General features: G+C 44.4%; 1 protein-coding gene and 1 long non-coding RNA gene across 2 annotated transcripts in view; both read right to left on the minus strand.

The window, feature by feature from the left end:
• The window catches only part of LOC112254952 (plexin-A1), a 402,693-nt gene extending 384,862 nt beyond the window's left edge, over positions 1-17,831 (minus strand). The window contains 1 exon segment of the mRNA XM_042324754.1: positions 17,679-17,831. The gene's annotated coding sequence lies outside the window, so the exon portion shown is untranslated.
• A 1,587-nt stretch (positions 17,832-19,418) lies between these two features.
• Positions 19,419-20,975, minus strand: LOC121846852. The gene is made up of 2 exons (XR_006083840.1): positions 20,692-20,975; positions 19,419-20,138 (listed from the first exon to the last, which is right to left on the minus strand). It is a non-coding gene; the product is annotated as an uncharacterized LOC121846852 (long non-coding RNA).
• Between the last annotated feature and the right edge of the window lie 5,976 nt (positions 20,976-26,951).

Here is a 26,951-nt window from a genome sequence, read left to right on the forward strand (position 1 = left end):
TATTATTAGTATTGGAAAGAAAACACTAAAGTTTCTAAAACGGTTTGAATGATGTCTGTGAGTATAACAGAACTCATATGGCAGGCAAAATCCTGAGTTGAAATCAAAACAGGAAGTCAGAAATCTGAGCTTTGGATGTATTCACCAGAGTCGCCAATGAAATGCCCTTGAGATATGAATGATGTTGCACTGCCTAGGGGGTTCCACTAGATGTCAACCATCAATATAAATTATAATGAGACTTCTATGATGTTGTGGGAGTGAATGATAGCAGAATCAGTCAGGTGTCTGGCAGTCAGCCATTTTCTGATCATGTTTATTCCTCATGGTAGTCACTTGCGTTCCATTGCTCACGAAGAAGGAGAACTCCGGTTGGAGCTTTATTGAAGATATATGTTAAAACATCCTAATGATTGATTCTGTACTTAGTTTGAAATGTTTCTTCGACCGGTAATATCACTTTCTGAAGTTTTTGTCTGATATAATGCTGACCAGAATTTGCGTTTGGATATGTATACCAAACATGCTAACAAAAGAAGGTATTTGGACATAAATAACAGACATTTTCAAACAAAACAAACATTTATTGTGGACCTGGGATTCCTGGAGTGCTTTCTGATGTAGATCATCAAAGGTAAGGGAATATTTATCATGTAATTTCTTGTTTTTGTTGACGCCATCTTTGCGGCTGTGGTGATTTTTACTTCTGAGCGCCGTCTCAGATTATTGCATGGGTTTCTTTTTCCGTAAGGTTTTTTTTTAAATCTGACACAGCGGTTGCATTAAGGAGAGGTATATCTATAATTCCATGTGTATAACCTGTATTATCATCTACATTTATGATGAGTATTTCTGTTGAATGATGTGGCTATGCAAAATCACTGGATGTTTTTGGAACTAATGAATGTAGTGCGCCAATGTAAACTCAGATTTTCTGATATAAATATGAACTTTATCAAAAGAAACATGCATGTATTGTGTAACATGAAGTCATATGAGTGTCATCTGATAAAGATTATCAAAGGTTAGTGATTCATTTTATCTCTATATGTGCTTTTTCTCTCTATCTTTGGCTGGTAAAATTGGCTGTGTATTTTAGTGAGTTGTTGGTGACCTAACAATCGTTTGTGGTGCTTTCCCCGTAAATCCTGTTTGAAATCGGACACTGTGGAGGGATTAACAACAATACTACCTTGAAAATGATATAAAATACATGTTTGAGGAATTTAATTATGAGATTTCTGTTCTTTTGAAAATGGCGCCCTGTACTTTCACTGAATGTTGTTATATCGCTCCCGGTAACAGGATCTCAGCCATAAGAAGTTAAATAGCTTGGAAAATTCCAGAAAATGATGTCATGGCTTTAGAAGCTTCTGGTAGGCTAGCTGACATCATTTGAGTCAATTGGAGGTGTACCTGTGGATGTATTTCAAGGCCTACCTTCACACACAGTGCCTCTTTGCTTGACATCATGGGAAAATCAAAAGAAATCAGCCCTTAGAAAAAAGAATGATAGACCTCCATAAGTCTGGTTCATCCTTGGGAGCAATTTCCAAATGCCTGAAGGTACCACGTTCATCTGTACAAACAATAGTACGCAAGTATAAACACCATGGGACCACGCAGCCGTCATACCGCTCATGAAGGAAACGCGTTCTTTGGTGCAAAAAGTGCAAATCAATTCCAGAACAACAGCAAAGGACCTTGTGAAGATGCTGGAGAAAACAGGTACAAAAGTATCTATATCCACAGTAAAACGAGTCCTATATTGACATAACCTGAAATGCCGCTCAGCAAGGAAGAGGCCACTTCTCCAAAACCGCCATCAAAAAAAGCTGGACTACGGTTTGCAACTGCACATGGGGACAAAGATTGTACTTTTTGGAGAAATGTCCTCTGGTCTGATGAAACAAAAATAGAACTGTTTGGCCATAATGACCATCATTATGTTTGGAGGAAAAAGGGGGAGGCAAACCGAAGAACACCATCCCAACCGTGAAGTACGGGGGTGGCAGCTAGAGGTCAACCGATTAGGATTTTTCAACAGTATAGCTTCCGTCCCTCTCCTCGCTCCTCCCTGGGCTCGAACCAGCAACACAACGACAACAGCCACCATCGAAGCAGCGTTACCCATGCAGAGCAAGGGGAACAACTACTAGAAGGCTCAGAGCGAGTGACATTTGAAACGCTATTAGTGTGCGCTAACTAGCTAGCCATTTCACTTCGGTTACACCAGCCTCATCTAGAGAGTTGATCGGCTTGAAGTCATAAACAGTGCAATGCTTGACCCACAACAAAGAGATGCTGGCAAAACGCACGAAAGTGCTGTTTGAATTAATGTTTTCGCGCCTGCTTCTGCCTACCACCTCTCAGTCAGATACAAGTATCTAAGTATGCTTGTCTGCTCAGTCAGATTATATGCAACGCAGGACACGCTAGATAATATCTAGTAATATCATCAACCATGTGTAGTTAACTAGTGATTATGATTGATTGTTTTTCATAAGATAAATTTAATGCTAGCTAGCAAATTACCTTGGCTTACTGCATTCTCAAAACAGGCAGTCTCCTTGTGGAGTGCAACGAGAGAGAGGCAGATCATTATTGCGTTGGACTAGTTAACTGTAAGTTTGCAAGATTGGATCCCCGAGCTGACAAGGTGGAAATCTGTCGTTCTGCCCTTGAACGAGGCAGTTAACCCACCGTTCCTAGGCCGTCATTGAAAATAAGAATGTGTTCTTAACTGACTTGCCTAGTTAAATAAAGGTATAAAAAATATTTTAAAAAATACAGATTTCCGGCATTCCGATTAATCGGTCGACCTCTAGTGGCAGCATCATGTTGTGAGGGTGATTTGCTGCAGGAGGGGCTGGTGCACTACACAAAATAGGTGGCATCATGAGGATGGAAAATTACGTGGATATATTGAAGCAACATCTCAAGACACGAGTCAGGAAGTTAAAGCTTGGTCGCAAATGGGTCTTCCAAATAGACAAATGACCCCAAGCATACTTCCAAAGGTGTGGCAAAATAGCTTAAGGACAACAAAGCTAAGGTATTGGAGTGGCAATCACAAAGCCCTGACCTCAATCCTATAGAAAATTTGTGGGCAGAACTGAAAAAGCATGTGCGAGTAAGGAGGCCTATAAACCTGACTCAGTTACACCAGCTCTGTCAGGAGGAATGGGCCAAAATTAACCCAATTTATTATGGGAAGCTTGTGGAAGGCTACCCAAAATGTTTGACCCAAGTTAAACAATTTAAAGACAATGCTTCCAAATACTAATTGAGTGTATGTAAACTTCAGACCCACTGGGAATGTGAACTTCTGACCCACTGGGAATGTGATGAAAGAAATAAAAGCTGAAATAAATCATTCTCTACTATTATTCTGACATTTCACATTCTTAAAATAAAGTGGTGATCCTAATTGACCTAAAACAGGGAATTTTTACTCAGATTAAATGTCAGGAATTGTGAAAAACTGAGTTTAAATGTATTTGGCTAAGTTGTATGTAAACTTCCAACTTAAACTGTACATACCAGGCACAGCCCTAGTCTATACATACCAGGCACAGCCCTAGTCTATACATACCAGGCACAGCCCTAGTCTATACATACCAGGCACAGCCCTAGTCTATACATACCAGGCACAGCCCTACTCTATACATACCAGGCACAGCCCTACTCTATACATACCAGGCACAGCCCTACTCTATACATACCAGGCACAGCCCTACTCTATACATAGCATTTCTATCTGCAACATTTAGAACGTTTCACCTCACTGAAGACACACCCCCATCATAACCGTCAGAGTCTGATGACATACCAAAGGCCATGACCGGTCCATTCAAAAAACACCGGTAACAATGGATGATGGGTCGATCAACTGGAACAACCACATTCCTCAAGCACTCACTTGGGATGGTTTATAGGGGAACTGAGAGAGGGAAGGAAAGAGAAAGAGAGAAAGCACAACACACCAATCACAAGTTACACACCCCATTTAATAGGAATGCAGTGCTCAACAATAGACACCTGCTGCCGAATTGAATTCAATTATATCACCTCCGTCTGCATCGATTCATGTTTGGGCCCTAGTGGTCACATGGCTGTTCCTTAACCAAATCACTCCCACCATCTAGAAGGGAGCATACGTGTGCATCACATGCACAACAATTGACTTGAATCATTGAATCAGCAATGACTAACACTGAGAAGTCTGATGTTATGTTATCCCCCTTTCTCCAGTGTCCACCCCCTTTTCCCCAGTGAGCTGGTATAGTCCTGACCTCAATGACAGGTCCTGGGGGTGGATGTAACCACGTATGCAGAACGAATGGTGGGTTGTCAAAGGCCAGCCTTCCACCTTAAAGAGGGATCTGTCTAACCTTTGACCTTCCCTCCTCCCCCACTCTCGGTATTCCCCGCAATCCTCCCTGTCTCCGCATTGACTCCCCAGCAATAATTATTCCCAGATTTTTAGGGAGGGTGGGGTGTATGCCCATGAGTGGAGTGGTATCCCCTAAAGGAATTAGCGTAGTCAATGTTCTGCACGACATGGCTGGAGTGGCTTTAAACTTCACAAGCTAAAGGAGAAGGGCAGGAGGTAGAGAGGTTGGGAAAATGATCCTGAAGCGCGTTTCCCTCAAGGAGAAACAGAGAGCCTCCAAATCTCCTAAGAACTTTGGCTAATGAAGTGTTCACATCAGTTAACAAAGTGTATCCCAATCCGTTCATCAGAGACCCACAGCCATTGCACTTGTGTATTCTACTCCAGAAGTAGTACACCTGATTCAACAAATGGGATTGAAGATTAGTTGACCAAATGAATCAGGTGTGTTAGTGCTGGAACAAAGCCAAATACCTGCAACGGCAATGGGTCTCCTTCCAATAGGATGGAAACATGTCTTTGACCCACTAACCATTGGAAACCTTTGCATCGCTTTGCATTGGGGTGAGGCGAAGGCTGTTTAGCAAATTAGCGGTAGCCTTAAGGTGGAAAAAATGATCTGGTAACATACAGTATCTGTGGTCGACCAACACTTTGTTTTTGCATTATTTAAACCAAATTGAACGTTTCATTATTTATTTGAGGCCAAATAGATTTTATTGATGTATTATATTAAGTTAAAATAAGTGTTCATTCAGTATTGTTGTAATTGTCATTATTACAAATAAAAAAGACAATTAAAATCGGCCGAATAATCGGTATCGGCTTTTTTTGATCCTCCAATAATCAGTATCGGCTTGAAAAATCAGAATCGGTCGACCTCGACATCAGTCCAGCTGGGAGAACCCACGGGGTGTGCAGTGTTTTCCCCACTTACATTTCTGATTCAAATACTCAAATGGCTTGATGACTAGTTGAATCTGTTAGAGCTGAGCTAGAACAAAAAATAGTGCAGATCCCATGGAGTGAGTACCCGGGAATGGAGTTGAGAAACACTTTGTGTGGAGTTGGGGTCTCGTTCCACATAGCACCTGACTCTGACCGCGCATCACTTCCACGCGGTGCTCTTATCTAAAGTTTATCTACAGTTCGCTCGGCGGAACAGTCAGTGCTTGGAATTGCAGATATTCCTCAGGCAGAGATAGACACAACAGGGAGATTAGGAGCAAAACGTCACCAGGAGTTTAGCTAGTGTGGTGGGAGCCTGGAACATGAACTAGTGATTCTAATCTACATTACTGGGAAAAATAAATGAATCTTCCAGTGGCTATCACCAACTTCCAGGAATTCATTCATTCTTTTAACCAACACCACAGCTAGATTTGGTATCAACTATTTCACTGTGAAGTGACTGGTCTTTTTAACACCTACCCACACACCTAACTACCTGACGCAAGCCACTTCTGAGGAAACAAAATGAATAAATTAACACTTGTATACCAGATGTACATACACAGGTGCTGACTTTAGAGTGGGTGGCGTGCATGTGTACAATTCCACACACTCTGGTTCTCTCTCTCACACACTGCCTGAAGGCAAAGCAGTGATGTTACCTCCCTCAAAAGAGCCTTCCTTCCCGTCTCTCCTTTACGTCACCACACCTCACCTGATTTATAGGGGCATGGCGGCCATGCTTTCCCTGGGCAAGTGGCTCTAAAAGGCCCAGCACTGCGTTCTATTTGTCTTATTTACAGGCTAGTGAATTATTTAAATTCCCCTCTGTAACTAAAACAAACTAAGAGAGGGCTAGGCCCAAGGCAGGTACTGCAGAGGAGACGAGGCAATTTTGAAGTGAGCCTGCTGCACCATTACCATTAATTGCAACAATAAATGCCTGCGTGCTTATGTAAACCATTTTCCATTTAATCTTCCCCACAGAGGAGACCTGAGAAGTAGGAAGGCAGACAGACACAAACTAAGGCCTTTTTAGTTCTGTATGTTGCACAGAAATTGTGGTGCTTCAACAAAAGCCACACACACACCGACTCCACTGAGCACTACAAGCAACGACTAGGCTCCCCCAACCTTTTTGAAAATATCATCAACAGCAGCATCATCAACAGCAGCAGCATCATCAACAGCATCATCAACAGCATCATCAACAGCAGCAGCATCATCAACAGCAGCAGCATCATCAACAGCAGCAGCATCATCAACAGCAGCAGCATCATCAACAGCAGCAGCAGCATCATCAACAGCAGCATCAACAGCATTCTACCAACAATATTCTATTTCATGAAGACCTACGTTCACTGTTTTTGGCAATTAATGGTTTTTCAGGGATTCAATATTTGCTCTGGTGGAGGACTTCCATCTCCTGAATTAAAAACTTGATTAACGCAAAGAACAGTGCTTTGGGAAACCCTGGGTTCTGTTTATTAAGCACCAAATTTAAGGAAACAGACTGAAACGAGGAATTAACTGGTCCAAAAAGAAACATGCGTTTCCGCTTTCCATGTCAAAACGATTGCCCTCCTGAAAAAGACCCTGGCTTTGGGGTGTGTGGGACTGCAGGTTGGCAATTACTCTTCCTCCAGATGTCTGAACGGTAACTTTAACCGGTGACTTCCTGATCGATACACTTCCTGGACAGCTCCATTGACCGACTGTTCCCTCAGCAGAGGAAGAAGGGAAGCGTTTTTGTCGTTTGATGGGCCAAGTGGTGCCTGTGTAACTGATCTGAAATGGCTAGCTAGTTAGCTGGGTGCGCGCTAATAGCGTTTCAATCGGTGACGTCACTCGCTCTGAGACCTTGAAGTAGTTGTTCCCCTTTGCTCTGCAAGGGCTGCGGCTTTTGTGGAGCGATGGGTAACGATGCTTCGTGGGAGGCAGTTGTAGATGTGTCCCTGGTTCAAGCCCAGGTAGGGGCGAGGAGAGGAACGGAAGCTATACTGTTACACTGGCAATTCTATAGTGCCTATAAGAACATCCAATAGTCAAAGGTATATATAATACAAATGGTAGAGAGAGAAATAGTCCTATAATTCCTATAATAACTTCAAACTAAAACTTCTTTCCTGGGAATATTGAAGACTCATGTTAAAAGGAACCACCAGCTTTCATATGTTCTGAGCAAAGAACTTAAACGTTAGCTTTCTTACATGGCACATATTGCACTTTTACTTTCTTCTCCAACACTGTTTTTGCATTATTTAAACCAAATTGAACATGTTTCATTATTTATTTGAGACTAAATTGATTTTATTGATGTATTATATTAAGTTAAAATAAGTGTTCATTCAGTATTGTTGTAATTGTCATTATTACAAATAAATAAATAATATATATATATATATATATATATATATAAAAAATTGTCAGTTTAATTTAAAATAAGTGTTCATTCAGTATTGTTGTAATTGTCATTATTTATATATATAAATATATATATATATATATATATAAAAATTGTCAGTTTAATTTAAAATAAGTGTTCATTCAGTATTGTTGTAATTGTCATTATTACAAATAAATATATATATATATATATATATATATATATATATATATATATATATATATATATATATATATATATATGTATATATAAAAAATTGTCAGTTTAATCATTATCAGCTTTTTTGATCCTCCAATAATCTGTATCGGCGTTGAAAAATCATATTCAGTCGACCTCTAATTATCAACCATCCTGGGGTCTGTTGAAAAGGATAGTGAGAGAACGAGTGAGAGAGAGAGAGTGACACAGCCAGCGCAGCCCGAGACCGACAGGCAGCGCAGCCCGAGACCGACAGGCAACGGAAGCAAAACAAACAAAAGGAAAAGAGAGAAGCGGAGGAACAGAGAGAGGAAAGAGTGGGAAGGGAAACGAGAAGTGGAGGAAGAGAGAGGAAAGAGTGAGGGAAGGGAAGAGAGAAGCGGAACAGAGAGGAAAGAGAAGCGGAGGAACAGAGAAGAAAGAGTGAGGGAAGGGAAGAGAGAAGCGGAACAGAGAGGAAAGAGAGAAGCGGAACAGAGAGGAAAGAGAGAAGCGGAACAGAGAGGAAAGAGAGAAGCGGAACAGAGAGGAAAGAGTGGGAAGGGAAACGAGAAGTGGAGGAACAGAGAGAGGAAAGAGAGAAGCGGAGGAACAGAGAGGAAAGAGTGGGAAGGGAAACGAGAAGTGGAGGAACAGAGAGAGGAAAGAGAGAAGCGGAGGAACAGTGAGGAAAGAGTGAGGGAAGGGAAGAGAGAAGCGGAGGAACAGAGAGAGGAAAGAGTGAGGGAAGGGAAGAGAGAAGAGGAGGAACAGAGAGAGGAAAGAGTGAGGGAAGGGAAGAGAGAAGCGGAGGAACAGAGAGAGGAAAGAGTGAGGGAAGGGAAGAGAGAAGCGGAGCAACAGAGAGAGGAAAGAGTGAGGGAAGGGAAGAGAGAAGCGGAACAGAGAGGAAAGAGTGGGAAGGGAAACGAGAAGTGGAGGAACAGAGAGAGGAAAGAGAGAAGCGGAGGAACAGTGAGGAAAGAGTGAGGGAAGGGAAACGAGAAGTGGAGGAACAGAGAGAGGAAAGAGAGAAGCGGAGGAACAGTGAGGAAAGAGTGAGGGAAGGGAAACGAGAAGTGGAGGAACAGAGAGAGGAAAGAGAGAAGCGGAGGAACAGAGAGGAAAGAGTGGGAAGGGAAACGAGAAGTGGAGGAACAGAGAGAGGAAAGAGAGAAGCGGAGGAACAGTGAGGAAAGAGTGAGGGAAGGGAAGAGAGAAGCGGAGGAACAGAGAGAGGAAAGAGTGAGGGAAGGGAAGAGAGAAGAGGAGGAACAGAGAGAGGAAAGAGTGAGGGAAGGGAAGAGAGAAGCGGAGGAACAGAGAGAGGAAAGAGTGAGGGAAGGGAAGAGAGAAGCGGAGCAACAGAGAGAGGAAAGAGTGAGGGAAGGGAAGAGAGAAGCGGAGCAACAGAGAGAGGAAAGAGTGAGGGAAGGGAAGAGAGAAGCGGAGGAACAGAGAGAGGAAAGAGTGAGGGAAGGGAAGAGAGAAGAGGAGGAACAGAGAGAAGAAAGAGTGAGGGAAGGGAAACGAGAAGTGGAGGAACGGAGAGGAAAGAGTGAGGGAAGGGAAGAGAGAAGCGGAACAGAGAGGAAAGAGAGGAGCGGAGGAACAGAGAAGAAACAGTGAGGGAAGGGAGAAGTGGAGGAACAGAGAGAAGAAAGAGTGAGGGAAGGGAAGAGAGAAGAGGAGGAACAGAGAGAGGAAAGAGTGAGGGAAGGGAGAAGCGGAGGAACAGAGAGAAGAAAGGGTGAGGGAAGGGAAGAGAGAAGAGGAGGAACAGAGAGAGGAAAGAGTGAGGGAAGGGAGAAGCGGAGGAACAGAGAGAAGAAAGGGTGAGGGAAGGGAAGAGAGAAGAGGAGGAACAGAGAGAGGAAAGAGTGAGGGAAGGGAAGAGAGAAGCGGAGGAACAGAGAGAGGAAAGAGTGAGGGAAGGGAAGAGAGAAGCAGAGGAACAGAGAGAAGAAAGGGTGAGGGAAGGGAAGAGAGAAGAGGAGGAACAGAGAGAGGAAAGAGTGAGGGAAGGGAAGAGAGAAGAGGAGGAACAGAGAGAGGAAAGAGTGAGGGAAGGGAAGAGAGAAGTGGAGGAACAGAGAGAGGAAAGAGTGAGGGAAGGGAAGAGAGAAGTGGAGGAACAGAGAGAAGAAAGGGTGAGGGAAGGGAAGAGAGAAGAGGAGGAACAGAGAGAGGAAAGAGTGAGGGAAGGGAAGAGAGAAGAGGAGGAACAGAGAGAGGAAAGGGTGAGGGAAGGGAAGAGAGAAGAGGAGGAACAGAGAGAGGAAAGAGTGAGGGAAGGGAAGAGAGAAGTGGAGGAACAGAGAGAAGAAAGGGTGAGGGAAGGGAAGAGAGAAGAGGAGGAACAGAGAGAGGAAAGAGTGAGGGAAGGGAAGAGAGAAGAGGAGGAACAGAGAGAGGAAAGAGTGAGGGAAGGGAAGAGAGAAGTGGAGGAACAGAGAGAAGAAAGGGTGAGGGAAGGGAAGAGAGAAGAGGAGGAACAGAGAGAGGAAAGAGTGAGGGAAGGGAGAAGCGGAGGAACAGAGAGAAGAAAGGGTGAGGGAAGGGAAGAGAGAAGAGGAGGAACAGAGAGAGGAAAGAGTGAGGGAAGGGAAGAGAGAAGTGGAGGAACAGAGAGAAGAAAGGGTGAGGGAAGGGAAGAGAGAAGAGGAGGAACAGAGAGAGGAAAGAGTGAGGGAAGGGAAGAGAGAAGAGGAGGAACAGAGAGAGGAAAGAGTGAGGGAAGGGAAGAGAGAAGTGGAGGAACAGAGAGAAGAAAGGGTGAGGGAAGGGAAGAGAGAAGAGGAGGAACAGAGAGAGGAAAGAGTGAGGGAAGGGAGAAGCGGAGGAACAGAGAGAAGAAAGGGTGAGGGAAGGGAAGAGAGAAGAGGAGGAACAGAGAGAGGAAAGAGTGAGGGAAGGGAAGAGAGAAGCGGAGGAACAGAGAGAGGAAAGAGTGAGGGAAGGGAAGAGAGAAGCAGAGGAACAGAGAGAAGAAAGGGTGAGGGAAGGGAAGAGAGAAGAGGAGGAACAGAGAGAGGAAAGAGTGAGGGAAGGGAAGAGAGAAGAGGAGGAACAGAGAGAGGAAAGAGTGAGGGAAGGGAAGAGAGAAGCGGAGGAACAGAGAGAAGAAAGGGTGAGGGAAGGGCTAAAGATTTAAGAGCAGAAGAAGGTAAAACTACAACCCACCTCCAAGCCTCGACTTGGCCCACAACCCCAAAAACATAACACCTCCACCGGTACGTATAGGAAAGCAGATATTCCATTACGCTCTATTGAGGAAGCCTCAATCATCTTTAAAGGAGGGCCGAACTTCCTGATTTGTCCTCGTTTTTCAGCAGGTTCATTAAGAAATGCAGCGGCCATGATTGAAGCCAAATAAGAGTTGTCTTGGGGGGGGGTGTGGTTTAGCGTGGGTGTCTCGTGTGTGCTCGCACGTGGCAAGTGTTTGCACATTCACTCTGCCAAAACAGTACACAGTTACAGTCACTCATCCTTCTAGATAACTTGAAATGTCTAACCAGGTCTTCAGCCAGATGGTGTGAAACTGAGGCAAAGTTCGTCAGGATTGAGATAAACCCAACATGAGGAAAACTATTACGGTACCCTTAACTCTGTGACATACCATGTTTTCCAATCAACTCGCAAATCTCAGTTTTGGATGAGACTGACTTCATGACCAAAATTATCCTTCTGACACTTTGTAGTACATTTTGACACTCAAGTGACGGATTTGACCTAATGAGTCGAAACCCACAACTAAGAGAAGTTTAAACAGAGAGAGGGGAAGTGGAGATTCCAAAATGTGGAAATCGTGCCAGAACTAAGAACATGATGAAAGTAGGGGCACTCCGCAGAGGGAAAAACACACAGCACCGACAGTAGGAAAAGAGGGAGGGCCTGAAGGAAGATCGAGGGAAAGCGAAAGAGTGGGAGAATAACAGCAAGAGAGAAAGAAACAGCAGGAGTGAACGAGAGGGAGAGATTTCTTTTAATTTTTATCAGGATGAAGTTGTTACACCGGTTTAAAATGTCTGGCAGTCAAGGTGCCCTGAAAAGAGACCAATATGCACGCGCACACACACACACACAGGAGACCAACAACAAGCGCCCAACACGCACGCACACACACGCGCGAGAGACCAAAATGCACACACATACACACAGGAGACCAACAACAAACGTTTATCTCAATCCCGCACACACACACACACACACACACACACGAGACCAACACGCGCACACACACACACACACACAACCAACACGTGCACACACACAACCAACGCGCACACACACAACCAACGCGCACACACACACAACCAACGTGCACATGCACATGACCATGACCATGACATGCGCATGCACACACACACACGGCCATCACGCGCCCGCACACACACGGCCATCACGCGCCCGCACACACACGGCCATCACGCGCCCGCACACACACGGCCATCACGCGCCCGCACACACACGGCCATCTCTCGCCCGCACACACACGGCCATCACTCGCCCGCACACACACGGCCATCACTCGCCCGCACACACACGGCCATCACTCGCCCGCACACACACGGCCATCACTCGCCCGCACACACACGGCCATCACTCGCCCGCACACACACGGCCATCACTCGCCCGCGCGCACACACAAACACGACCAACATGCTAGACCAACACGCACACACAAACAACACGCGCGCACGATCATCCTGCACACGCACTACCAACGTGCGCATGCACATGACCATCACACCAACACGCTAGACCAACACGCACACACACACAACCAACACGCGCACACACACAACCAACACGTGCAACCAACACACGACCAACACGTGCATGCACACGACCAACACACACATGCACATGACACGCGCATGCACACACACGACCGACGCACACAACCAACACGAGCGCACGCACACATGACCAACATGTTCACACACACGCGGACGCGCACACACGCGACCGACGCGCGGACACGCACACACGCGACCGACGCGCGGACACGCACACACGCGACCGACGCGCGGACACGCACACACGCGACCGACGCGCGGACACGCACACACGCGACCGACGCGCGCGGACACGCACACACGCGACCGACGCGCGCGGACACGCACGCGACCAAGCACACACACGCGACCAACGCACGCGGACCCGCACACTCGCACGCGCGCAACCCGCACACTCGCACGCGCGCAACCCGCACACTCGCACGCAGGCGACCAACACATTCGCGCGACCAACACATTCGCACGCGCGCGACCAACACATTCGCACGCGCGCGACCAACACATTCGCACGCGCGCGACCAACACATTCGCACGCGCGCGACCAACACATTCGCACGCGCGCGACCAACACATTCGCACGCGCGCGACCAACACATTCGCACGCGCGCGACCAACACATTCGCACGCGCGCGACCAACACATTCGCACGCGCGCGACCAACACATTCGCACGCGCGCGACCAACACATTCGCACGCGCGCGACCAAAACGCACCCACACACACACACACGACCAAAATGCACCCACACGACCAAAACGCACCCACACACACACACGACCAAATCGCACCCACACACACACACGACCAAATCGCACCCACAACACACACACACGCGACCAAATCGCACCCACACACACACGACCAAATCGCACCCACACACACGACCAAATCGCACCCACACACACGACCAAATCGCACACACACACACACACACACACACACACACACACACACACACACACACACACACACGACCAAATCGCACCCACACACACACACGACCAAATCGCACCCACACACACACACACACGACCAAATCGCACCCACCCACACACACACACACACGACCAAATCGCACCCACCCACACACACACAACCAAATCGCACCCACACACACACACACACACGACCAAATCGCACCCACACACACACACACACGACCAAATCGCACCCACACACACACACACACGACCAAATCGCACCCACACACACACGACCAAATCGCACCCACACACACACACACACACGACCAAATCGCACCCGCACACACACACACACGACCAAATCGCACCCGCACACACACACGACCAAATCGCACCCGCACACACACACACGACCGAATCGCACCCACACACACGACCAAATCGCACCCACACACACACACACGACCAAATCGCACCTACACACACACACGACCAAAACGCACCTACACACACACACGACCAAAACGCACCCACACACACACACGACCAAAACGCACCCACACACACGACCAAAACGCACCCACACACACGACCAAAACGCACCCACACACGACCAAAACGCACCCACACACGACCAAAACGCACCCACACACACGACCAAAACGCACCCACACACACACACACGACCAAAACGCACCCACACACACACGACCAAAACGCACCCACACACACACGACCAAAACGCACACACACACACACACACGACCAAAACGCACCCACACACACACACGACCAAAACGCACCCACACCCACACGACCAAAACGCACCCACACCCACACACGACCAAAACGCACCCACACCCACACACGACCAAAACGCACCCACACCCACACACGACCAAAACGCACCCACACCCACACACGACCAAAACGCACCCACACCCACACACGACCAAAACGCACCCACACGACCAAAACGCACCCACACACACACACACACAACCAAAACGCACCCACACACACACACACAACCAAAACGCACCACACACACACAACCAAAACGCACCCACACACACACAACCAAAACGCACCCACACACACACACACACACACACACACACAACCAAAACGCTCCCACACACAACCAAAACGCACCCACACACACACACAACCAAAACGCACCCACACACACACAACCAAAACGCACCCACACACACACACAACCAAAACGCACCCACACACACAACCAAATGCACCCACACACGACCAACACTACACACATACACTGTAGGAAAGTACTGGCTACTGAGTCCCTGCCCATTCACACTACAGAATCAAGTTAGAAAGTAGGTCAACTGCAGCAAGTATGTGCTCATGATAATGGTTCTCCTCATTCCAGTTGATAGCAACACAGGATCAGTGAAATGCCATCCAATAAAAAAATAGACCAACACTGGTCTATTGAGGCAGATTTGTATCATAACATGTCGAGGGTGGTGGATTGCTAATCATTTTCTGGACGTTATTTGCGATGCCACACTAGGGACGCGTATGGTAAGATGAAATGTGAGGATACACACATAATTAATTGATGACAGGCAGTGGTAGACTTGGACCGGAATAAGTGTTGGTACTCATTTGGGGTTTCTGTACCTTTTATATTTAGATGCAGGAGCTCCACAACACTTTTGAGCTATAAGAGGAACAAGAGCTCAAGCAGTAGAACATTTGAGATGCCGGTACTCAGCTCCGGTGAGCTCCTGCCCAAGTCAAGCACTGATGGAGTCAAGCCATGGAGTCATAACTACACTATGCCCATATGGGGCAGATACAGCTTCTGTGTAAGTGAGAAGAAAAATATAACCTTAGCAGATATTGCATTTATCAAGCAAAACGTCAGGTTCAGGTTCAATGTATCAAATTCCCCTCAGAAGATTGTCCAACAACTTGGTAAGACGTGCAGGAGAGTTGGGCTCAAGATGAAGAAAAAAGTGCATCAAAAGGCAGCAGCAGCATCATTCCTACTGCAAGTGTCATTCAGCTACATTGTTGCCACTGGTCGCTGTTGGTCGTGAACTGATAACATTGTCAGGACTCTACACTGGCGTTTTTTTACAACAAGCACGTGTGCACCTAAGTTGGAAAATGTAGGTGCACATAAATATTTATTTGAGGTAATTAAGCTAGAATTCTTTCTAGGCGCACTGAAAAATATGTATTAACATATGCAAGTAAAATGGTAGCGCTGTAGAGACCTGATTGTGTCAACTTGCAATAGAGTGCTACAGCATTGAAACATTGTAGCCGCAATTAGCTGTGTAGACTAGGATACAATCCATCTGCAGTGTAATCTGACATTATTTTGAGAGGCTAGAAGACCAACCAGTCTGTCATTCAGTGATTTACAAGCCAAAGCCATGCCAACCCTATGACTGATTAGTGTCGGTGACATTCAACTAGTACCGCCTACTAAACAAGCATTTGTTTCAGGTTTGATATCTTTCATAATTGACATGTGAATAGGTGTCATAGCCTTTAACCACCAAGCCAATGTCGGTTGCCTTGAATTGTAAAACTGGGGGCAAGGACAAGACAAATTCATCACAACAGATTTAAATGCCTTTGCTTTTATATAAATTCACATTTGGTCAGGGGGAAAAATATATATATATTTGAATTGGTGAATGATGTATTTTTGACGTGTAATTTGCTCACAAGAATAATACTGAAAAAGTATTCGAGCAAATGCAATAGAGAAGCCTATAGCAGCGCATATTCAAGAGGACTTTCGATGCATGGGGTAGACCAACACACCCACAGACAACTCTCATCCTTCTATTACTCCTCAATATGCAATTATTGCTGTTGAAACAAAGCCTTCAAATTGCCTCTCACTAGTCAGCAGATTCTGGCTCTTTTCACACACCATTTTTCATTATTTTAAAGTTAATAGGGTACTCGATTTTTTTTGCTCCTAAACCGCACACTGGTTCACATGAGAAATGCTACACCCCCTTACGTCCATTTAGGCTGCATTTAGACAATTCCCGATATGTTTTCAAATAATTGGTCTTTTAAACAAATCACATCAGATTCTTTCAAAACATAATATATTGTTCAGAGCTGATCTGATCGGTCAAAAATGTCAGAATTGGGCTGCCTGTCTAAACGCAGCCTAAGTAGCGTAGAACGACTAAGAAGCAACCCTATTAAATAACCCCATACATGAGAGAATGCCGCGAATTTCAACGTAAAGACAAACACGAGCCACACATGCCTCCCCACTCACCGCACAAGAAAGACTTTTTTCCAGGCGAGAGTGTCTGTCTGTCAGTGAATAGCTATAATTATGTAGTCTATGGAGACATTCCTTCTCAAAAACGCAATGCAACAGCATTCCCTTTACAATGAGGTAACTAATACACAAGTCTGCTTTCCCGTTTTGAAACTATAGGTCCTTGCCCATGTTTGTTCAAATATAAAAACAAAACGGATATAAGGATGTTAGGAAAGGACGTGTGATAAAACATCGCTGAATTCAGCAGACGTAGAGTGCCCAATTAGGGTCGAACTCTTCTACTTATTGAAGTATCCTATGCGCTTGTACTGTAGAACAGTAACTGGATCCATCCACACACCCCTTGCCAACGACACAATATCCGCAGTTTTCCCACTTCGGTGTTGATCAACCCTTCAACTGGTTGAATAGGTCTATATAAAAACACACATATACACATATATATATCTGTTGTATGCGCATCCAAGACAGCATGCAAAACAACTACTTGTGAAGTGCAATAGGCTACACAGGTAAATAGACGGGTTACCAAAGCGCAACCAGTTGTTCGCCTAGTACAAGGGCTGTTTAGAAATCACAAGCTTCAAACTCTTGCAGTCAGACGCAACTGTTAAACAGACAAGACAAACTGTCAACATGGGAGCGAAAACACCCACATTTGTCAACCCCAAATAAACGTTTATCTCATTCAAACACACAAATTGATCTGGATAGGCCTACTTACAAATTCAAGTGATCCTTGGGTTAGATATCCATGCCATGATTAAATTCCAAAACTTAAGGACATTTTCACTCGTCACGGACTACTAGTGCGCTCAACACGCCGGCTCCCTTCCTGTGAATGGAGAGGAATGCAGCTCGAGGCTTCCAGTGAGAAGCCAGCCTCGATGTGAGCAAGCGGGGCGCGAGCAAGTAGCGCGTGGATATGCGCTGTCTTGTCCCAATACCTTGTATGGTCCACAGAGGGCGTCAGCGAGTCGGCTTGTGGCCAAAGCATGTAATTGGCAAAACAATCTCACTTTCTTGGTCTTTGATCTCGTTTCATAAAATGAGAGAGACATTTTCTCTGGGTGGAGCTGTGGAATGAATAAGGTTAGGCAATATGAATACCAAATTACCAGTCTACATTTTTCTTTGTCAATAAGAGAGATTATTGCTTCAGGATAGACTTGGTTGTTCAAGCAGGGTTCATTACAGACCTGTCTATAGAAAATGTTCTTTAAGACAGTAGAAGTGACTTTAAAACCTGAAATGTTAATATTCATAAATAGTCTCACAGAATCTCAACATCTTACAAAGTGTGTATTGGGCACAGTTCCATGGGTCCCTCGGCAAGGAAGCTTTTGGGATAGCTGAGTTATTCCAACAACCACCTGGCTCTGCGTGTGTGTGCATGCGTGTAAGTGCATGTGTGTGTGCGTGTGTGTGGCTGTCATGATTTGGAGAGGTAGTAAACAGAGGATACGACTTGGTCTGGAAGCAGAGAGAATATTTAAGGGTAGCTATTTGTTATTTTTCTTTGTATTTGTTTTTATTCATTTAATATTAACGTGCTCAGGAAAAGAACAAGCAGTTACATTGGACACATGCAGTCAAAATATGTACTGACTGATCTGCAGTTGAAATATGTACTGACTGATCTGCAGTTGAAATATGTACTAACTGATCTGTTCGGGGCACAACTTTGGTTTTAGAAGTGGGGGGCGTAACTTGGCAGGGGTCCTGCCATTTTGGGGGGCATCTGAAGCTCATTTCCTGCATTCTACACAATCTAATATGACCCATGGCCCTTCTAGTTGTCTCTGTTTAGAACAACAAAAGGTAAGCAAAAATGCCCCCAGTCATCAAGCTAGGTAAGAGATCATTATTAAATATGTTTAAGTGATTGATAAGACTGAACTAGATCAATGGTAATTCAATAATCAGTATTGTGTTGCACCTTCAACCAATAGCCTAACAAATGAACAACTCTTACAAATAAAGTACAAAGACATCGTCTATAGCAAATGTCAGCCAGACCGCCCAGCCAGCTCGAGCCGCCTCTCTCCCCAACACAACTTCCTTCACATCCTTTTTTTGATATCTCAAGGGAAAGGTTTGGAAAAACAAAAGTTTAATAAAAACACACATACACATTAACACACAGAGACAGTACACCCTTCATATAATTCAAATCATAGGCCTAATAGTACTGTAGAGCACTTTTTACTTGCACACAATATAGCTGGGTCACCTCGTCCTGCCCCTAGGGGTCCACGGCACTGCAGCACCCCAACCCAACACACCCCACTCAGCTTTTGGATCTTAGTGAAACTTTCATTATTGGTTTCAGGTGTGTTAGGCCAAGGCCAGAGTGACAACCAACAGGACAGCAGACCCATAGGGCCAGGACTGAGCAGCCCAGCAGCTAGGGATTGCCTAAAGTTATCTCCCCTGACCTGGGCATGTTTTCAATACAGACTCCTTTTGTTGTACAGTATTCCATATCAGGCAGCCAGTGATACATTACTTTATATTTCTTCTATCCATTGTGGGAGGATAACCAATCTTCCAATAAATGGCAATGCATTTTTTAGCCATTATAAATGCTAGGTTACACAGTTTCATCTGATAACAGTCTCCAGTATCAACATTTCCAACCAAACAAAAACAGGGAAAAGGGAGATGTAGACATTTTGAGATAAAAGCACATACTCTTTGCCAGAATTCAGCCAGCCATACCATATAGAAATATGTCCCCTTTTGTGTTTTACACCTCCAGCAGAAGAATTACATTTCTGAGAGCCTGAAATTAAGTTTCATTGGCATATTGTACATTCTACGGATTGTCTTAAAATGCAGTGATTTGTGTGTGAGATTACATAAACATGACTGGGCATTTAACATATCTGTATCCATTCATCATCAATAACATCTCCCAGATCTTCCTTACTTTTTTGTTTTACATATTTTGTGTCATCGGGAAAATACTATATCAACCCTTGACACAGTTTGGTAATCAACTTTAGAGGTTTGGCAGACTGCCTTAAAATATTTTGATTCTTTGAAGCTTCTTGCTTGTCCAGTGTTTGCTGCACAGAGAGGATAACGTGTTGTATCTGCAAAAGTTCTCCTCTGCGCTGTCACAGACTGGTCTTCCCTGGTTGCCTGACCCTGATGAGACTCCTGTCACCACCTGATCCTGCTAAAACATGATGAGCATAGTGTTGTGTACTGACTGTACACCGTGACAGTGAAGCCTGTATAGCTGTTTATACCGTATCAGTATGAAAGTAGGGAATAAGCTAGGGAAACTGACAGATCAATAAAGTTACATTGCTATACTGACTAATAAAAACTCACATTGTGCTGAAAAAAACCTCAGAATATTGGTCTTCAATCGTTTGGCTGTTGGTTTCAGTGAACCCGCTAGCTAGCTATTGTTAGCCAACTTGTGGCTAGCTCTAGTTAATGGTACAATGATATGTCATCAAATGTACTTCTGTTGAAATGGGACAAAACAAAAGCTCCAAAACATTTCCATACACAGCTGTTAGAAACTGTTACTTGACAGATAGCTAGAGGCTAGCTGGAGCTGAACTGGCTGTGGTAGCTACTAGCTAGCTAACTAACTGCTAATAGTTCATTCACTTCAGTCAAGAGGGGATGAAACATTAGCTAACTAACGTAACATGTCAGTTACCCTACTAGCTCAGCACTGGGGATATTTTTTTTTGTTTCTGTCAAACAGCAGTTACCTTGCCAGCTAGATCAGTCAACTAAAGAGTAGCTAGTTTCTGCTCTGGCTGTTTTTAAAACTGAGAGAAAAAGCAGAACACAGACAGCACCTGCCTCTGTTTTTCTCTCCCATGCTGGTCCTGTGGTGTCCATGGCGTCCTAAATCCAAACGACTGAAATCAGGGAAAACAACCTGCCGACCACTCTGAGGTGTCCGCATGGTCCTAAAGCACATCAGGGCCCCATTTTTCTGAGGTCTTGGATGATTTTCGTTTGATTTTCCCATGATGTCAAGCAAAGAGGCACTGAGTTTGAAGGTAGGCCTTGAAATACATCCACAGGTACGCCTCCAATTGACTCAAATTATGTTGATGTCAATTAGCCTATGAGAAGCTTCTAAAGCCATGACAACATTTTCTGGAATTTTCCAAGCTGTTTAAAGGCATGTGTGAAACCTACTCCTCAGCCTGAAGTGTCCGGCTTGCGTCACCTCATTAGCTAGCTTTTTGAGGTGGCGCGATCGGCTAATATGCACTTGAGGAGGGAGGTCATGTGTGTTTGTGAGGCAGAGGTCCAGAGTTCGTGCCAGGTATGGCCTGAATCTGGAGGAAGTGGTACTTGCTAAGCAAGAAGTGTGATATCCTTTACAGTGGTGCCGTGACCCAGATCTACAGTTGCGCTGGGGTCGCTGTTGAGTAAGTTTGAGGGGTATATGTAGCACATGGGGGTGTGGGAAACCTAGTCCTCAGCCTGAAGTGTCGCCTCATTAGCTAGCTTTTGAGGTGTTTCCATCAGCTAAGATGCTTGAGGGGGGCAGTCACGTGTGTTTGTGAGGCAGAGGTCAAGAGTTCGCACCTGGTACTCGCTATGCAAGCAGTGTGACTTCCTTTACACCTACAGTGCACGTCCCCTGCACGCAAACACACACAAAAGACACACACACACAGATTAGCACTCTTATAAAAGCACACACTATACACAAATAATAACCATACTCAAATGTGCATATACGGTAGACGCACTCAAACACATCTTGTGCAAAAACATTTACACACTAGACACGTGCTCTTACATGCATTTCCACTATGCATATTTACACCCACTTGCTGCAGTTCTCCATCTTCATCAGATCAATTGATCTCACCACAGGGGACACTATTTACTCTGCAGGGACACCTGTTACCCGAGGTGACACGTCCCGCTAAGACCAACCAGCTAATGAGGATGTAATTGGCTAATTGTTAGCTCATGCATCCATATAAGCCTGTCAGGTCATTTACAAATTTCATGATGAGATTCATCCATACCAGATGAGGAAACAAGTCGCCCAGGAACTGCCAATGACGATTAGGACATTAAACAAGTATTACATGGCAGACAGTTGATCAGATATGCTGTATGAACCTGTTGCTTGTGATTGATCACATATCACAAGGGGGCAGTAAATAAGTAAAGAACTCTTAACACTAGAAGTGCCGAGGCAGTCATTTTAACTGCATGTGAATTTAAAATTGATGTCTCCCCCGTGGTGAGATGAATTGAGATGAATTGATCTGATTATGATGGAGAGCTGCATCGAGTGTGTGTGAACATGCACGTGTCTAGCGTAGGCTACGTGTGCCATCTTTAAATTAATGTAGTTCTGTCCTTGAGCTGTTTTTGTCTATTAATGTTCTGTATTATGTCATGTTTCATGTTTGTGTTGGACCCCAGGAAGTGTAGCTGCTGCTTTCACAACTTCTAATTTGGATCCTAATAAAATTAAAACATTTAAATATCTCTGCCCATTTCTTAAGTCATGCCCCCCTCCATCCTTGACTTTTCCTTATTAAGTCTATTTAACACATTCATGTTGTTAGAATTTTGATATCTCAAACAGAATGTGTGTTATAAGCAGCTTTAAGAGGACCATAACATAGATGCAGGAAGTCAATATACAAGCGCAGTGTGAGTTTAATGATAACGAACACAAAACAAGGGAAGCGTCTAAGGAAAAAAACAGTGATAGCACACATGTAAAGACTTCAACACAGGAATGACCAATATCAATATTCAGACTATGGAGTCACTGCAGAAGAATTAAAAGGTTCTAAGGAACATCAGACCAACGTCCCCTAAACCCAGAATAAAGGGTTTAGGGGATGGGGAAGCACGTCATAAAGAAGTGTTTTTGCCTTGTCATTATGGGGTATTGTGTGTAGATTGAGGAGGGGAAAAAGAACAATACTACCTGATGACTGACAGAACAGAGTGCTAGATAAATGGTAAGTAATCAAGGTAGTAATGAAGTCCAGCTGCGACTGACGATGGTTGCCAGGACCGGTGGTTAGTAAACCGGCAACATCGAGCGCGGGAGCGGGAGTAGACGTGACAAAGATATGTCATGTTTAGAATTATTTTGATAAGAGAGCACCAAAAAGTGACTTTTTGAAATCTTCCTACAGTCACATGCAGGTAAGACATTTATATATAGTATCAGAAAAAAACAGAATCTGAGTTTTCCAAAACACTTAGCATTGCCAACATTTTCCAAGAATAACCATTGTTCCATGCATGCATGGCTGCAGAATGCCTACATTAACATAAAGTCATGAAAATTCTGGCAAATATTTTATGGGGGATATTCTAATGTTACTCAAGACCTTCATAAGACCACAACCAAAGGATACTTTTTCAATAGCATATATGAAATGCATTTATTAGACTGGTAGAATGTTATAGTCAAAATGACTAGTCATTGGCTCAAAGTGGGGTCCCTCAAGGCCCGGCTTTTCTAGTAACCCACTGGGCACATACTGGTTGAATCACTGTTTTTCCCACATCATTTCAATGTAATTACATTGAACCAACGTGGAATAGACATTGACTTTACATTTGTGACCAGAGGGAAAGTAATATGAGTTAAGCATATATTTCATATTCATGATTCATTTCAGAGTGCATTTCAGTTGTGGGAAGCTTTAAAACACTCAGGAGGCTTGTATCTTAGTAAACGGCATGCAACCCTATAGGCAGGGTTATTGGCTATGATTTAATGAGCATCTTCATATACCTCAATTATCAATTAACTATAAACACCACTGGGAATATCATCCATTATAAACGGATCACCTGTCTGATCAAGAGCTATTCGGTAATGTTTTCCTCTCTGGAAACAATTGACTGACATTTGCTAAAAGGTGTATGTCATGTTTTCTAAGTGCTTTCCACTTCTGTTTAAAACACAGATTAGCGCACAGACTACAATGGCAGAGGAACATTTTCACTTTGAATTCTAGATAACGTATCTTCTTCAAAGCTCTTCAAATGTATGTTTACATTATACCAGGTAGTATTTTGTGTAATCAATCGCTCACTACCTTCGGGTGGGTGGTAAATGATGCTAAGCTACAGTACTTAGCGGCTCAGCTTACCCCTACTTTAAAGATGAAGGCACCTAGCTTTCTCATCTACAGACTGAAGTACCCAATTATTATTACAATCTGGGGGAAGTGAACAGAACCCAATTAGTGGCAAACAGTCTTTTTCGTTGTTCCTCTGCTGGAATCAAACTTTCTTCCTCAGCCTCTGAAGTCTCTGCCTTGATGTGTGCGATGTAGGGTAGCTGGAAAACAGCAGCTTTTGACTGAACTCAACACATTTAATTATGATCTTGTCGGATCTCTTTGACACATTAGCGGTTTTATGTAGCTCCCAGGGATGTTCAATTTGGAGGACACTGGTGACAGAGAGACGACACTGGAGAGAGAGATGGGAGAAGAGGACAGACTCCGCCAAACTATCAGCCAACTATATGGAGATATTATGTGATAAGATGTAAAAGCAACAGGAAAACATGAAACTACACATGCTCTTAGAGAAAAAAGGTTCCAAAAGGGTTCTTCAAACCATCCCAAACCATTATAAGTAAAGAATGAAATGGGTTTTTAAAACAAATGGTATGCTGTTCAGCTAAAACATGATCCGACCTGTGATTTGAACACAAAACCTCTGGATTTTAGGTGAGCAGATCTTTCTGCTGCGCCACAAAGTCTGTAGCATTCTACTACACATTCAGTAACTACACTAGATCTATGCACTTAGGAAAAGAGTGCCTGCAGTGCTGTTTTAGTTAACAGTTAATATGACATTTCTCTCATTATTGATTTCATTTACAGTGCCTTCAGAAAGTATTTATACCCCTTGACTTATTCCACATTTTGTTACAATAACGACAAACCAAAAAATGCGTTTAAATGTGAAATATCACATTTACATAAGTATTCAAACCCTTTACTCAGTACTTTGTTGAAGCACCTTTAGCAATGATTACAGCCTTGAGTATTCTTGGGTACAAAGCCACAAGCTTGGCACACCTGTATTTGGGGAGTTTCTCCCTTTCTTCTCCAAAGATCCTATCAAGCTCTGTCAGGTTGGACAGGGGGCGTTGATGCATAGCTATTTTCAGGTCTCTCCAGAGATGTTAGACCGGGTTCAAGTCCGGGCTCTGGCTGGGCCACTCAAGGACATTCTGAGACTTGTCCTGAAGCAACACCTGCATTGTCTTTGCTGTGTGCTTAGAGTCATTGTCCTGTTGGAAGGTGAACCGTCGCCCCAGTCTGAGGTCCTGAGCGCTCTGGAGCAGGTTTTAATCAAGGATCTCTCCGTACTTTGCTCCATTCATCTTTCCCTCGACCCTGACTAATCTCCCAGTCCCTGCCACTGAAAAATATCCCCACAGCATGATGTTGCCACCACCATGCTTCACCGTAGGGATGGTGCCAGATTTCCTTCAGAAGTGATGCTTGGCATTTAGGCCAAAGTGTTCAATCTTGGTTTCTCATGGTCTGAGAGTGTTTAGGTGCATTTTGGCAAACTCCAAGAGGGCCTTCGTGTACCTTTTTACTGAGGAGTGGCTTCCATCTGGCCACCCTACCATAAATGCCTGATTGGTGGAGTACTGCAGGCAGAGATGGTTGTCCTTCTGGAAGGTTCTCCCATCACCCTAGAGGAAGTCTGGAGCTATGTCAGAGTGACCATCGGGATCTTAGTCACCTCCCTGATTAAGTCCCTTCTCGATTGCTCAGTTTGGTTCCAAACTTCTTCCATTTAAGAATTATCGAGGCCACTGTATTCTTGGGGACCTTCAATGCTGCAGACATGTTTGGCCATGCTGGTTAAGTGTTACTTGAATTCTAAATAAATCACTGACAGTGTCACCAGCAAAGCACCCCCACACTTCACGGTGGGAAGTATACATGCAGAGATCATCCTTTCACCTACTCTGTGTCTCACAAAGACATGGCGGTTGGAACAAAAAATCTCAAATTTGGACTCATCACACCAAAGGACAGTTTTCCACCGGTCCAATGTCCATTGCTCGTGTTTCTCGGCCCAAGAAAGTCTCTTCCTCTAATTGGTGTCCTGTAGTGGTGGTTTCCTTGCAGCAATTCGACCATGAAGGCCTGATTCACGCAATCTGCTCTGAACAGTTGATGTTAAACCGGCGACGTCGAACGCCGGAGGGGAGGGGCAGGTGTAGACGTGACAGTCTTTTACTTGAACTCTGTGAAGCATTTATTTGGGCTACAATTTCTGAGGCTGGTAACTCTAATGAAATTATCCTCTGCAGCAGAGGTAATTCCTGTGGCGGTCCTCATGAGAGCCAGTTTCATCATTGCGCTTGATGGTTTTTGCGACTGCACTTGAAGAAATGTTCAGTTCTTGAAATGTTCCGTATTTACTGACCTTCATGTCTTAAAGTAATGATGGACTGTTGTTTCTCTTTGCTTATTTAGGCTGTTCTTGCCAAAATATGGACTTGGTCTTTTACCAAACAGGGCAATCTTCTGTATACCACCCCTACCTTGTCAGAAGTCACTAACTTTCTGTAAAAATGTATTCTAGTGAGATCATTTTTTATTTCGGGAAATGAATAATGAGTATGTCCACTTCACCATTGGACCACTTTATTGGTAAACTACACAGTAATGTAAAAGTTGGAATTTTTAGAGATTGTTCACTTAATATAATTCAGTTTTAATCCAGAGAGGTTAGAAAAATGATCTAGATCCCCTATGAGGATGTGCAGGGATCCAAATTGCAAAAAAACAACAACATGAACCACCAGCGTACAATAACACCTTTGTTTTTAAGCCCTGGATTTCTAGCCCCTTGATATTATTGTTGGATCTGATTTTAATAGCTAACATTTCGATGGCCATAATAAATAGATATGCCGATAGCAGACAACCTTGTTTTCTCCTCTTATTAGATTTTACACCTGGGGTTACTAGACATA

Source organism: Oncorhynchus tshawytscha, linkage group LG07 (assembly GCF_018296145.1).
Source record: "Oncorhynchus tshawytscha isolate Ot180627B linkage group LG07, Otsh_v2.0, whole genome shotgun sequence".
Lineage (NCBI taxonomy): Eukaryota > Metazoa > Chordata > Actinopteri > Salmoniformes > Salmonidae > Oncorhynchus > Oncorhynchus tshawytscha.